Genomic DNA, 5,292 nt, shown 5'->3' with positions numbered 1-5,292 from the left:
CTTCATCCAGGTCTTCTTCTAGGGAATTTCTGAGGAATAAGACATGAGTGCCTCTGCATTCCCATGCACAATGCTGCCTCCAAAATACTCCAGCCCTTCTCCATTTGGCTCCTTCCATTCCTGTGCAGAATAAGGAAATTCAGTAGAGGGGAGGTGCAGGAATTCACAGGCAACGTGGGCGTACATTGGGGCCTTCACAGCCATCACTTTGTTCTGAGGTCACAGAGCTCTGTTTGATGTCAGGTTCCAGAGCCCCACTGTGCTCTTCAGTGCTCGCTCTGGGCAACGCTGCAGCAGCAGCAGCAGCAGCAGCAGCAGCAGCAGAGTGTTGCTAGCAGGGGGGATCATGGTCCTGAGCTGCTACCTCCTGCTGCTCTTTCTCGTGGCCCTGCCAGCCCAGAATGCCCAGAGTGCTCCAGCAGCTGGGCAGGGAGCAGGTAGGCAGGCAGGGGCCAGCACACAGCCCTGGCTGGCAGCAGCGGGGCCGGGAGCAGGGATGGCTGAGCCAGGAAGGCAGCACGGGGCAGGCAGAGGGGCAGAGGCTCCAGGGGAGGTGTGAGGGGCTGCAGCTGCTTTAGGGTGCAGCATGGAGAGAGCTTCCTAAGGAGCAAGGATGTGGGGAGGGTCGGGCCAGGCCCAGAAGCTCAGCACCAGTTCTCCATCACTCAGCAGTGGCTGTCCGTCCCTCCGCTCTGGGTGTCCAGCCTTCTGGCCCGGCTCCAGGGCTGACCCGCACACAGATCGTGTGGGCACGCCACGGCTTTTCCCTTCATGTGGGAGCTGCCAGCTCAGTGTCCCAAGGGCAGCCAGACCCCCCCTGCAGCTGTGAGGATGCAGACCTGCTTGAGCGTGCCCTAGCAGTGCCTTCCACATCCAGGCCTTGAGGTGTGCCCATGAGGGCAGTGCACGTGATGGTAACTTCTTGTGGGTGTTTGCTTGTAGTTGTGGACACAGAGAGTGCTCTTTCAGCCCCTGAGCGAGGGGCAGATACCGTGCTGACTCCGAGCTGGTACCTCAAGCGTGAGTAGTCAGTCTGTCCTGCCTTCACAAAAAGGAGCGCCCCTTTTCCCTGTTTTATTCACGAGAAAAATACCGTCATAGGTTAACGTGCTTTTGTAAATCTAACAATAGGGATGAAGGATGACAAGGTTCCTGAAGAGTTCCCTGAAGGATTGCCGGATGTTCCAGAGGAGCTCCTGGCAGCCTTGCATGAAGCCCCATCTGGTTAGTATATCCCACTCTGTTAACCCTGGCAGCCGGGAAGCTGAGCTTTTGCTTCCTGTAGGCATGTGCTGTATCCTGGACAGGCAGAAGCACTCAGTCAGAGTCCTGCTGCAGGCCCACTCCATTTCACAGCTCCTGCAGGGAGCCCTAGAGATGGTCCAGCACAGCCTCCGCTCGCAGCTGTTCTTCCAGATGACTGCCAGGGGCTTCTCCAGCTGCTGCTGCAGTTGCAGCATTCCTGGCCAGGGCTGCTCTGTGCAGACATTGGCATCCAGATGTTGGGCAAAGGCCAGTGCTGAATTTGGGTTCGCCACACGCTCAGCACAGCATGGAGGCAGCAATGACATCAGAGCAAGCCTTGGCTGCCCCTTGCAAAGCTCAGGCTCAGGGACGGGTTGAAGCTGGAGTCCAAGGGTGAGGGGGAACCTGAAGGTACTCCTTCTGTGGGTCATTTGGTTAAGTCTTGGCTGGTTTGGGTCTGCACTTCTTGTTGCACTGCAGAAAATCCAGCTGTCGATTCCTCCTGTCTTGGGGGGGACAGCGGCCTCGTCAGCGCCGCTTGCCGGAATGCCCAGGCCATGGTACCGTGCTTGTGCTGAGGGGCAGTGGCTTCTGGTTAATGTGTGCAATGTTTTGTTTTTCTGAAGAGACAGATTCTGAGACTGTGCCGGAGACCTTAGCTGTGGAAGAAAGTGACAGTGTGCCAGGCTCACATGAAAAAAGAGAACCAACAGAGGACACCAGGACACTTGCTGAGCCTGAGGAATATTCAGGTGAGTGCTTGCTAGATGCTGTCTTGGGCAAAGAGCAGCATTTCTGCTGTATCCCTGCAGTGCTCTCCATGGGTGAATTGCAGGTGCCCAGCACGCAGCCCGGGCCTGCAGCCCGGAGGAGTAGATGGGGCAGTGCTGCTCCCTGGCACACACTGGGCTCTTGTGCATGAGAGCTTGATGGGATCCCTCTTGGTCCCTGATGCTAAGACACCAGAGCCAGAGGAAGCCATCTCTGAAGACAACATCAGATGTCAGTTCTGATCCACTAGCAGTGCCAGTCCTTGGGCAGCTGAAGCACACTGTGGGGTTATGCCTAGTGCAGAGCACAAACGCTGACTCTTGCATTGTCTCTTCTCCTGCCAGGGTCATCCGGTGGGCAAAAAGCCCAGACTGCTGGACACTGTGACCCGAGCAAGTACTACATCCTAGTAGGGACAGTAGCAGCCTCAGCTTTGCTTCTGCTTGGGGCAGTGTCTGGCTATCTAGTCATGCATCAGCTGCTGAAGAGAGACAGGTCAGTTATTAATTGCTGCCATTGGCAAGGAAGTCTTTGCAGCATGCAGGAGCGCCCAGGCGGCTCCTAGCAGGGCTCTGAGGAAACTGTGCTCCAAATTCCTATCTGTGAGGAGTCTTCTTGGAAATCTGTTTCTACAGGAGGAGCCAGGAGGACAAAGAGGCAACAGGACAGGACTGGGACTCTTCCTGGGAAAGCTGTGGTCAGCCTAGAGGTGAAGCAGAGTCAGGAGAAGGAGCGGGAAGCAGCGAGAGAGCCCAAGGCAACGGGTTCAGGGACAGCTGCCGCCTGTTTCCTGAGCTCTTTGCAGCAGAGCTCGCCCAGCTGCACAAGAACATGAGCGCAGACCCGTCACCTCTGCCCACCTGCTCCTTCTGTGCTCTGGCTGACAACACCTCTTCACGGGACCACTGGATTTCCCTGGAGTCACCTCAGCCCACAGCATCCTCTTGGCCCTCCTACCAATACCTGCAGGACTACTATCTGTTAGAGGATGAAGATTAGTGATAGTGATAGATGGTTAGTGATAGTGATAGCCATAAATAGTGATAGTGGTAGTGATTCTTTTAGTGATAGTGATAGGGACACTTGATATTAGAGGGTGGTGGTTGTTTTAATGATAGTGATAGTTAATATTAGAGGATAGTGATGGTTTTAATGATAGCGTTAGTTAATATTAGGGGATAGTGATTGTTTCAATGATAGCGTTACTTGATATTAGAGGAGGGTGATTGTATTAGTGATAGTGATAGTCATAAATAGTGATAGTGGTAGTGATTCTTTTAGTGATAGTGATAGGGATACTTGATATTAGAGGGTGGTGGTTGTTTTAATGATAGTGATAGTTAATATTAGAGGATAGTGATTGTTTTAATGATAGCGTTATTTGATATTAGAGGACAATGATTGTATTAGCGATAGTGATAGTTAATATTGGAGGATGGTGATTGTTTTTGTGATAGTGGTACATTTAGTGATAGTGATACTTGGTATTAGCAGACAATTATTGTTTTCTTGATCTTGATAAATAAATATTTTTCCAAAAGCAGTAAGTTCTTGCCTGGTGTGGCTGTTTCTGTTGGGGTAGAATGCACAGAGCTGGGAGCAGGGCTGGGGCTGTGACAGGAGCTCTGAGAAACTTGCACTGCAGTGCAGGAGCTGCTTGTGCCACCTCAGCCTGCTTTCCCAGCAGTGGCCGTTCACAAAGCTTTCCTGCACCAGCACGGGGACACGCTGGCTAGCAGTGACATGCAGAAACTTCTCTGGGAGCTCATTTGGGATGCTGCCCTGAATCAGGAAGGTCTGGGCAGAGAGGGAAAGATGTTCTGCGAGGGATGGCTGTCCAGCAGTGAGCACATCAAGAGACCCGAGGTGGTGACTTAGGTCGTGGCAGTCCCTCCCTGAAGAGCTTCAAGAGAGGAGCATCAAGGAGCAGAAAGCTGGAGCCGGGCTGTGTGAGAGGGGAAGGAATGTCCTATCAATCACAGGAGCCTTCTTAAAAATTAGATGGATAACAGCGACTATAATTATAATAAAAATTACAGTCTTGTCGCACGCAGTATGGGAAAAAAGCCCAGAGCTGGGATAGAACAGAGAACTTTTGTGGAGGATTTTGTGAACAGCTAGCTAGTTGACAAAGGTCACACTGATATAATACCGTTAGTTAAGCAAGAAGGAGATGAGGATAGGAGTCAGCGGACAGTGTCCAAACCTGGCAAGGGCACTGAGCCCTTGGTGCAACATCAGGATGGGGGAGAGGATGGTTAGTTAGAAATATGAAGAAAAGATGTGGACAGCTGCAACATAGTAGCCACAAGAATGCTAAGGTAGGTGTAGTTAGCTGATAAGTAACTAACCAATAATGAGCTCACCTTTTGCAATATGTATTGGCCTCATTAACACCAATATAAATGTATGTGCCTACCAATAAAGTTTTGAGATTTGCTGATCACTCATATTGAGTGCCGCATTTCTTCCGCCGATTACCACAAACTTTGATGTGATCTTTTGCTTGAGGGAGTGTGGCAGATGCAGGCTCATTTATTCCTGTTTTTGGACTTGACTTAACTTTTAGTTCAGGGAGATTAAGACTCAGGCAATATAGATGGGGGTATTTCCTGCTGGATTTCTCAAGTGATGGAATGTAGGAAGGCCTTCCAGGTGGAAAGAAGTGACGGAGTGCCTGTCTCAGATGAAGAAAGCGAGGCACTGCAAGAAACCAGCATGCCAGGGAACTGCTGTCCTGGGCTCACGAGTCCGACTGACGGTGGTCCTGCAGGCCTTTGCCCATGCCTGCTCCAGCTGGGCCATCTGCAGCCAAAGCTGGAGGTGTGAGTGCAGCAAAGCTGCTGTCCAAGGAACGCAGCACAGCTGCTGTTGAGGCTGACTGTTGCCTGCAGTGTGTGGGGAGGATATTGCCGGCAGCAATTGCCAGAGAGATGCTTGAAGGCATCTCTGGACAGTGGGCTTTTGGGGGGGTCCTTCTACTTCTTGCTCGGGCGGTAAAGACTGTCCCAAGACAATGCTCTTCCCTTTGAAGTGATGAAGAGGAAGCACTGAGCTCCTCAGCCTTGTTCCTCTCCTCTGCTCTCCACAGCAGCTCCAGCTGCGCCTCTGCGCTGTCTCTCATGGGCCTCTCTGAGATAGCAGCAGCTCTGAGATAGCCACCTCCTGAGAGGGCAGCCCAAGGCTCTGTTCAGAAGAGAGCTGTGCCTCAAGCCTTGAAGCAAGCCTCACAAACTCTTCTCATATAGACACCCACACTTGCAGCCTTCCAGATGC

At 52.0% G+C, this 5,292-nt stretch overlaps 1 long non-coding RNA gene across 2 annotated transcripts; it reads left to right on the top strand.

The window, feature by feature from the left end:
* The first annotated feature begins 345 nt into the window (after window positions 1-345).
* On the top strand, window positions 346-1,986 carry LOC135307200 (uncharacterized). 2 transcript variants are annotated; one of them, XR_010367924.1, is made up of 4 exons: window positions 346-437; window positions 943-1,020; window positions 1,132-1,224; window positions 1,872-1,986. It is a non-coding gene; the product is annotated as an uncharacterized LOC135307200 (long non-coding RNA). The 2 variants fall into 2 exon arrangements; XR_010367923.1 differs by lacking the exon at window positions 346-437 and having other exon boundaries at window positions 923-1,020.
* The last annotated feature ends 3,306 nt before the right edge of the window (window positions 1,987-5,292 follow it).

The sequence above is a fragment of the Passer domesticus genome, chromosome 9, assembly GCF_036417665.1.
Source record: "Passer domesticus isolate bPasDom1 chromosome 9, bPasDom1.hap1, whole genome shotgun sequence".
NCBI classification, from domain to species: Eukaryota; Metazoa; Chordata; class Aves; order Passeriformes; family Passeridae; genus Passer; species Passer domesticus.
Note: the sequence above shows the minus strand (reverse complement) of the source record. Positions and strands in the feature narration are given on the sequence as shown.